At 48.3% G+C, this 8,579-nt stretch overlaps 1 long non-coding RNA gene across 6 annotated transcripts; it reads left to right on the forward strand.

Moving 5' to 3' along the window:
• Positions 1-1,627: 1,627 nt before the first annotated feature.
• Positions 1,628-6,676, forward strand: LOC125508600. 6 transcript variants are annotated; one of them, XR_007283628.1, is made up of 5 exons: positions 1,628-2,462; positions 3,724-5,004; positions 5,117-5,504; positions 5,619-6,026; positions 6,119-6,676. It is a non-coding gene; the product is annotated as an uncharacterized LOC125508600 (long non-coding RNA). The 6 variants fall into 6 exon arrangements; XR_007283634.1 differs by having other exon boundaries at positions 1,630-1,904; positions 2,000-5,004; XR_007283637.1 differs by having other exon boundaries at positions 1,630-1,904; positions 2,007-5,004.
• The last annotated feature ends 1,903 nt before the right edge of the window (positions 6,677-8,579 follow it).

Here is an 8,579-nt window from a genome sequence, read left to right on the forward strand (position 1 = left end):
GTTGGAAACCATACATACAGATGTATGTGGTCCGATGAATGTTGAGGCTCACGGCGGGTATCGTTATTTTCTCACCTTCACAGATGATTTAAGCAGATATGGGTATATCTACTTAATGAAACAAAAGTCTGAAACATTTGAAAAGTTCAAAGAATTTCAGAGTGAAGTTGAAAATCATCGTAACAAGAAAATAAAGTTTCTACTATCTGATCATGGAGGAGAATATTTGAGTTACGAGTTTGGTCTTCATTTGAAACAATGCGGAATAGTTTCGCAACTCACGCCACCCGGAACACCACAGCGTATTGGTGTGTCCGAACGTCGTAATCGTAGTTTACTAGATATGGGGCGATCTATGATGTCTCTTACTGATTTACCGCTATCATTTTGGGGTTATGCTTTAGAGGCGGCCGAATTCACGTTAAATAGGGCACCATCGAAACCCGTTGAGACGACGCCTTATGAACTGTGGTTTGGCAAGAAACTAAAGTTGTCATTTCTTAAAGTTTGGGGTTGCGATGCTTATGTGAAAAGGCTTCAACTTGATAAGCTCGAATCCAAATCGGAAAAATGTGTTTTCATAGGATACCCAAAGGAGACTATTGGGTACACCTTCTATCATATATCCAAAGGCAAGACATTCGTTGCTAAGAATGGATCCTTTCTAGAGAAGGAGTTTCTCTCGAAAGAAGTGAGCGGGAGGAAAGTAGAACTTGATGAGGTAACCGTACCTGCTCCCTTATTGGAAAGTAGTTCATCACAGAAACCGGTTCCTGTGACGTCTATACCAATTAGTGTGGAAGTTAATAATGATAATCGCTGTGTAGGGAGGAAACATTTGCACGACCCACTCGCTCCAGCGAACGAAGAGAAGGTGGTAATGTGGAAACCCCCTACACCATGATTTGTGCGAGTAGATCTGACGACAGTAGACGCGTTCATTGTGGATTGCGATTTATATGACGATCGCTAGTTATATTCACTGTTTTTTCTTAACTCAATCTTTTTATTTTTGTGGGTAAATCTCCTGTTGTTGTTGGTTCATTCCGATCAGAGTAAACAACAAAAACGTTTTCCTCCAAGAAAAAAAAAACAACAAAAAACGTCAAAAAAAGGTGAACGACAAAATAAAAATCTCGTTTCGGGCTGCGTCTGGCCCAGCAAGCCAAGTCAGAACCCAGGTCTTCGTCTGCTCCCCAGTCCCCACACAATCCTCTCATCAGTCCGGTTAACGGCGGCCTCCGTCTCGACAGCCTAGGGTAGAGTAGCTATCTAGTAGCGTCCGGTCCAACGGACTCCCTCGTCCACCCGCCGTCGCCCTCCGCCATCAACGCCGCCGGTGAAGAATCACGTGGCAACGAAGATGACTCCACCGCTCAGCCGTCGCCCTCCAGGCCTCCACCATGAATGCCGCCAGCCGGACAAGAGCCACATGGCGTTCAAATCAAGGCTACTCCGCCAGTCTGGCCCCTTCCCCAACCCCCGGTCGACAGGTGCGTATGCTCCGCTGTGAATGTGTGAACGCCGCGGACCGGCCAAAGACTCTGTGTCCTCGCATTCAAGGCGACCTGCGACCTCAAGCCCCCCGCCCCAACCACTCCTCGACGTCGTACGCTCTGCTGTGTGAATGCCACCCACCGGCGGAGGACCAGATGGGGCCGGGACCTGGGACCTCAAGCTCCCCCGTCCAACACCTGCTCGACAGGTTGCGCCAGCGAGAGGGCCTCACACCATCTGGCCGCCCCAACAATGATAGCTAGCCGGGTATATATCTCGGCTCGCCGGATCTGCATCGGCTTCAAGGGCCTAGCTCGCTGCTCAACACCAGTACTCAGAGAGCAGAAGGACCTGTCCAGTGCAGTTTTTGCTCTGGAGCAAGGGCCAACCAAGAGCCCGCGGGAGAGGTGGGTTGCAACTTGCATTTGGTGGATGTTATTATAAGAAAAGTATAGTTTCACTTATTTTTAAATGGTACTTCCTCTCTAAACTAATATAAAAGCGTTTAGATCACTACTTTAGTATTCTAAACGTTCTTATATTAGTTTATAGAGGGAGTACTAACTAAATTATGTCAGAGAGCAGAAGGGGCCTGCATCCAGAATTCTCTCAAGGCTCGGCTCGGCTCATTCAAGATTGTTTTAGAGCCACCAAACAGCGAGTGATTGAAGGAAGCGTCGCAGTCGGACCAGTACTTGTTTCACTATACACATGTTTGCACCTTTTTCTCATCTTGCTTTGTTTGCTCCTTTTCCATTCCCTATAGTCATGTTTCTTGTGTGTGTCAAGGATATCCAAAGACGACATACACACACTTCAGTTCAGGTGCCCCTACCATTGACTCGAATCGAATCTTATGTTGCTCACTACTTGACTAGCCGTTTGACAACCTCCCTAAAACAGCCAACGCGGAACTTGCCTCTAACTCTCATGTACAACTTCTTTAAGGGAAAATGTTTCTTCAGGTATAACTTATTTATATAAATCCTAGTTTTTTTGGTATGATGAATTTCTTTTCAAAAAAATTGCTTTCATCACATAGAATTCATTATACGTGCTTGCTTCGAAGTATTTGTATTTTTGAGCAGTGCTAATTCGTTCAGACGTTGGGGAGGGAAAATAGTTACACCATGTTTCTTCATGGAATACGTCAAAACCCGCAAAAGTCTTAAAAAACGAAGAACCTCTTCTCTAGACAATAGCATACTCTGGTCCGGCGGCGTGCGTAGAAGCCAAACATCAAAATATTTTATAAAATAATAATGTTGGCTTTCATTTTGGTGTTGAGCTTACACCGGAATTTGTAATCCGTGTGGCATCGTGTTGGGGGCCGCTGCGTGTTGCACTCTGTATTGGACCCTAAGGCGGTCGAGATTTGGTCGCGTAAACTCATATCACTACCGGAATAACCCTATATGCCTACGGCCTTATCTATGCCGACGGTTTTTTGTCGGGGCCGTCGGCATAACTCAAGCTACGCAGACGGCCTGGGAAAAGCCGTCGGCATAGAGAAGCCGTCGGCATACCTCCATCTATGCCTACGGCAGTCGTAGGCATAGTTAGGCCGTCGGCATATATCGATCTATGCCTACGGTGGCCGTAGGCATAGTTAGGCTGTCGGCATAGATGTGGCCCTGGTGGCCCAGGGACAAACGGCGGGCTGACGCCGTCAAATCTATGCCGACGGCCCTGACGGCGGCCGTCAGCATAGATATTATCTATATTTTTTTACTAGGAGCTGTCACGTGGCAGATCTATGCCGACAGCAAAGCCGTAGGCATAGTTTTCCATCTATGCCTACGGCCTTGCCGTCGGCATAGCCCCGCCACGTGGCACCTCCTGGCAGCCCCTGGCTGAGAACTATGCCTACGGCATGGCCGTAGGCATAGATATTATTTGTTTTTATTTTAAAATTCTTTTAAGTTAAATTTTGTTTAATTTAAATCTAACTTATCTAAACTTAAACATACACAAATTATACATCGATTTAGGGTAGAATTTTCCATAGATTATGAATATCCAATTTGTTTTTGTTTTTGGGTATGTTAGAAATGTGGCCTTCTGTACTTTTGCATATAGGTCCTTCTGCTTTATTAAAATCATAAGTAATTGATACTTGGATTGATTTTGACGAAATTCATATGGTTTTTTATCAGAATCTTGAAAGGATTATGTGCTATCTATGTTTCAAATTTGAACAAACTTAAATCATGTTTGCTTCATCAGACTGTTTCAAGGATTGTGGTGGCGGGTGCAAAGGCAACTGGCTCAGGAGTGTGACCCTTCATGGACGCCGATGCCGTTGTCACTTGGAGGGAGGAAACGGCCATGTTGGGTTGACACGAAGGGAATCTTATGGTGGGTTTGTCCCAGACCTTGTTCTCAAGTGTTCCTATGGGCCGACCTATCACAACCAGGTGAAAACGTCCATTGGTCAAAGATCGTCCGGTGAAAGTCAAAGGCGTAGATTTCCGGGTCAACTTGTCCAGGGTTCGGCTGACCGGGGGCCTTGGGGGGGGGGGGGGGGGACAATGCCACGAGAGCATCGCGCCGAGTCCTCATACATGTCGAAAGATGTGGTGCCATGTCTAAAGAGGCAATACGCGGCTCCGGTGTGAGGTTTGCCCTCATGAACGGCGATGCAATCGAAGTAATCCTTCTGCGGTTTTGGCGTTGCATGAATATTCCTGAACACTTGAAGCGTAATCAATTCATGAGATTTTTACATAGTGCAGACACATATGATATAATATGTGTGGCAATTTATTATATTTTTGTAAGATGCAGGAGTATGTGAAAAATCCCCCACCATGGATTGTTCTTCGCATGTCTACGAGTGTGGTCGGGGGCCTTTGGGGGTTAGCTATGCCATCAAATCTTGCGCCAGGTCCTCTTACATGTCTGGAAGTATGCTGTCAGGTGCAAACAAACGACACGCGGCTCCGGAATGTGACCCCCTTCACGGAAGGCGCTGCCGCCGACACTTGCAGGGGGGGGGGGAATGGCCGCATCGGGTCGACACGAGGGGGGTCCGCTGGTGTGTTGGGCCCAGACCTTGTTTTGAAATGTTCCTATGGGCTGACCTATCACAACCAGGTGGAAAAGTACGTTGGTCAAAGGCTGTTCGGTGAAAGTCAAAGGCCTAGATCTTCGGGTCAACCGGGCTAGGATTAGGTCGGTCGGGGGCCTTGGGGGTATCAATGGTACCAAAACTTGCATTGTGTCTTAATATATGTATACAAGTGCGATGGAGGGTTGAAATAGACAATGGAGGAATGGGCAACGCATTTCATTCACAAACCAGACCCGTTCTCTCTCGATAGCTAGATACTAACTCGAAGATGCTGCAGTTTACAAGCGGCCTCCGGTCAGGCTTTTGCGAAACGCGCTCAAACTTTTACCACACCCTACAAGGGGCATATGAAGACACTGTGCCCGGTCCCGGGGATTTCCGGCATCGTATGATTTTCCACAGATTTTTACGGCTTGATCTGGCATGCCACCAAGGTACATTCGCCCCCCAGTTGTGGGGCTCCTCCTTCTTTGGTTGCACTAGGCCTATGCATGCTGCAAAGACATCATATATGATTTTACAAACCACTTCTGGACATCATTTCAGGTGGCCGTCGTGCAGATCTGCAATTCCCCGCATTGAAACCCTACGGATGCAGTAAATTTCTCAAATAATCCAGGCGGGCCCGAAAAATGCCATGTCCTGGCACGTGTCATAAAATGGCCCCCTTTGAGAGCATGAGAATTTTTTAGGTCAACGGAGCAACAGCCAGCGCAGTTCCTTCACAAACCGAAACATTCTCTCTCTATAGCAAGATACTAACTCGAAGATGGTGCAGTTTACAAGTGGCCGCCGGTCAGACTTCTGCGAAACGCGCTCAAATTTTACCACACCTTACAAGGGCCATATGAAGACACCGTGCCAGGTCCCGAGGATTTCCGACATCGTATGATTTTTCGTGGATTTTTACGGCTAGATCTGACATCTCGTCGAGGTACATTTGCCCCTCCCCGTGGTGGGGTTGCTCCTCCTTTGGTTGCACTAGGCCGACGCATACTGCAAAGACATCATATATGATTTTACAAACCACTTTTGGACAACATTTCAGGTGGCCGCTGTGCAGATATGTGATTTCCCGCATTGAAACCCTACGGATGCAGTAAATGTCTCAAATATTCCAGGCGTGCCCGAAAAATGCCATGTCCTGGCACGTTTCATGAAATGGCCCCCTTTGAGAGCATGAGAATTTTTGGGGTCAATGGAGCAACGGGCAGCGCAGTTCCTTCACAAACCGAAACATTATCTCTCTATAGCAAGATACTAACCCAAAGATGGTGCGGTTTACAAGTGGCCGCCGGTCAGACTTTTGCGAAACACGCTCAAATTTTTACCACACCTTACAAGGGCCATATGAAGACACCGTGCCAGGTCCCGAGGATTTCCGGCATCGTATGATTTTCCGTGGATTTTTACGGCTAGATCCGACATGCCGCCGAGGTACATTCGCCCCCCAGTGGTATGGCTCCTCCTCCTTTCGTTGCACTAGGCCTACGCATACTGCAAAGACATCATATATGATTTACAAACCACTTATTGACATCATTTCAGGTGGCCGCCGTGCAGATCTGCATTTTTCCACATTGAAGCCCTACAGATGCAGTAAATGTCTCAAATATTCCAGGCGGTCGCAAAAAATGCCATGCCCGGGAACGTGTCATGAAATGCCCCCCTTTGAGAGCACGAGAAGTTTCGAGGTCAACGGAGCAACGTGCAACACACTTCCTTCATAAACCGGACACGTTCCCTCTCGATAGCCAGATACTAACTCGAAGATGGTACAGTTTACAAGTGGCTGGATCCGGCATGCCGCTGTGATCCTCCTCTCCCCTCACAGATCGCCGGTAGCCGGGTCCGCCGGACCTCGTCCTGCCGCGTCCATCCATGCGTCAGGATCCACTCCTTCCATCCACCCACAACCCTACCTCGTGGCTAGGGTTTCGATGGCCTCCACCTCTAGCGCTGCTCCGATGGTGGCGAGGCCAGAGGACGCCAGACCCTTCACCGGCGTGCACGCGGTTAGCACTTGCCCTCCTTCAGCGGTCCAAGAGAGTAAAAAAATTTAGAAGAAAAACAAAAGGGAGAACACAATTGCATGAGCTTGATTCCTATTGGTGGAAACGTTTGTGCCACGGATCGATGACGTGGCGCATATCCATCCATCTAGCTCTCCACCCCACATCCATCCAGCCATCCATCCATCCATCTAGAGAAAAGGACAAAAAAAAGAGCCCACGAGATAGAGCCCACCCAACTCCACCGAACGCCTCCCCCCTCTCTGTCTCGCGACCTCGCTCCTCTCCCCCACGAACCCCTCTCCCTCGCCGCCGCCACCACCCACGCCGGCCTATTCCCGTGAGCTCCGGCGACGGGAAGCACTCCCCCGAGCTCCCCAAGCTCCACGCCTCCTTCCCCTCCGTCCAGAATCGGCGCTCCCGCCCTCCATCGTCCCCCGTGCTAGCTAGGGTTTCGGCCGCCACCTCACCTCCGGCGACGGCGAGGCCAGCGGGCGGCGGGTCAGGCATCGGCGAGCTCCCGAGCCCCTCTCTCTCGATCCAAGCCCCTCTCTCTCGATCCAAGCCCCTCTCTCTCGATCCCGAGCCCCTATCTCTCGATCCCCTTCTCTCTTTTGTCGCCTCACATCGCCGCCTCGGTCGCCGGCCGATTCCAGCCTACTCCGGCGAGCTCTGTCGCTGAGCTAGCTACCCAGGGCTCCCCGTTGAGCCGCTCTACCTCCTCCACTCATTCGATTCGCTTCTCCCTGCCGCCCATGGTCGCCCCCATCGGTTCTCCCTCTATAGGGTTTCGGTGGTGGGGAGAGGTTTGTCGTCGGCGTGCTCTTGCTCGTGGATCTAGTCGCCTGCGCCACCTCCCGTGCCTCCTTGTGCACCAGCGCCTCCTGGGTTTTGCCTGTGGTGCTACTGCCCCAGATCCGTCAGCCTCGACTACCTTATCGCCTGCCACCGTGCGACGGCGGTGATTTGGCCACACCGCAACCATGGTGGTGGCATTGCTTATGGTAAGCTCCTCAATCCCTCTGCTCCCCTGCTCGTACTACTCTCTTCGGGCATGTCATGGTCGATTTGATGCTGCTCCGCGTGTCCTGTTAGTGCTTGGTGAAGGTTGGCTCACCTATTATTAGCTCAATTGATTACTGTGCTATCTTTATGGATTTGGTAAGGTGGACTTTGGTCTACTTATGCTCCTGCTGCTTTACATGTTCATATTCTAGTTCTAGTTCATGTCTATGGACTGATTACAAGAAATTCTATGCTATTGTTGGTCTATCACTGCAATTATCTTGGTCTTATAGATGTTATTGTTCCTGTCCTATAGCACATGCTAGTTTCTTTATTAGTTGGCTGCTGGTTCTATTTATTCATATGTACAAGTGCTACTGTTTCTTTGTTATCTTATAAAGGATATAGTCCTTCATTTGTATATAGCTGTAACTTTCTTATTGATCAACATATACTGATTCATCTCTTTACTGCAATTACTCTGTGTTGTTCATGATTTGCTCCTGTAGTGGTATAAAATTATAGTTTCTCTTTCAAGCTGGTATGTGTGTTTGATATATACTAGTCTTTATCTAAATACCATGTGTTGGTATTTCTTGTATGGTTTAGTACATCATCTACTGGTGGTTTAGTTGTATATTGTACAGGATATAGTCCTCATGGTTGCATGTAGTGTTAACTCTTTCTTTGCTTTAGCTATTTCAGATATTTCAGATGATTTTGATGCATGCTTATACTCCTATCTATACCAGGTCCATGTGTTGTGCTTGTGTACCTATATACAGAATAGAACCCATGTGTAAGTGGGTGTATGTGTTCTGCACTTCTGCTTACGGCAGATGTTTAGTAAATGTGCTATCAATGGCCTATTTATTCTTGCAGGTTATGGACTGTATCTTTCCTTGCCAATTCCCTCTCTTAAATCTGATTTGAACAGATGCTACACTGGTCTCTTCACTTTCTTTCTCTCTCTCATACTCTCACTGATAAGA

The sequence above is a fragment of the Triticum urartu genome, chromosome 1 (assembly GCF_003073215.2).
Source record: "Triticum urartu cultivar G1812 chromosome 1, Tu2.1, whole genome shotgun sequence".
In the NCBI taxonomy this organism is placed as follows: Eukaryota; Viridiplantae; Streptophyta; class Magnoliopsida; order Poales; family Poaceae; genus Triticum; species Triticum urartu.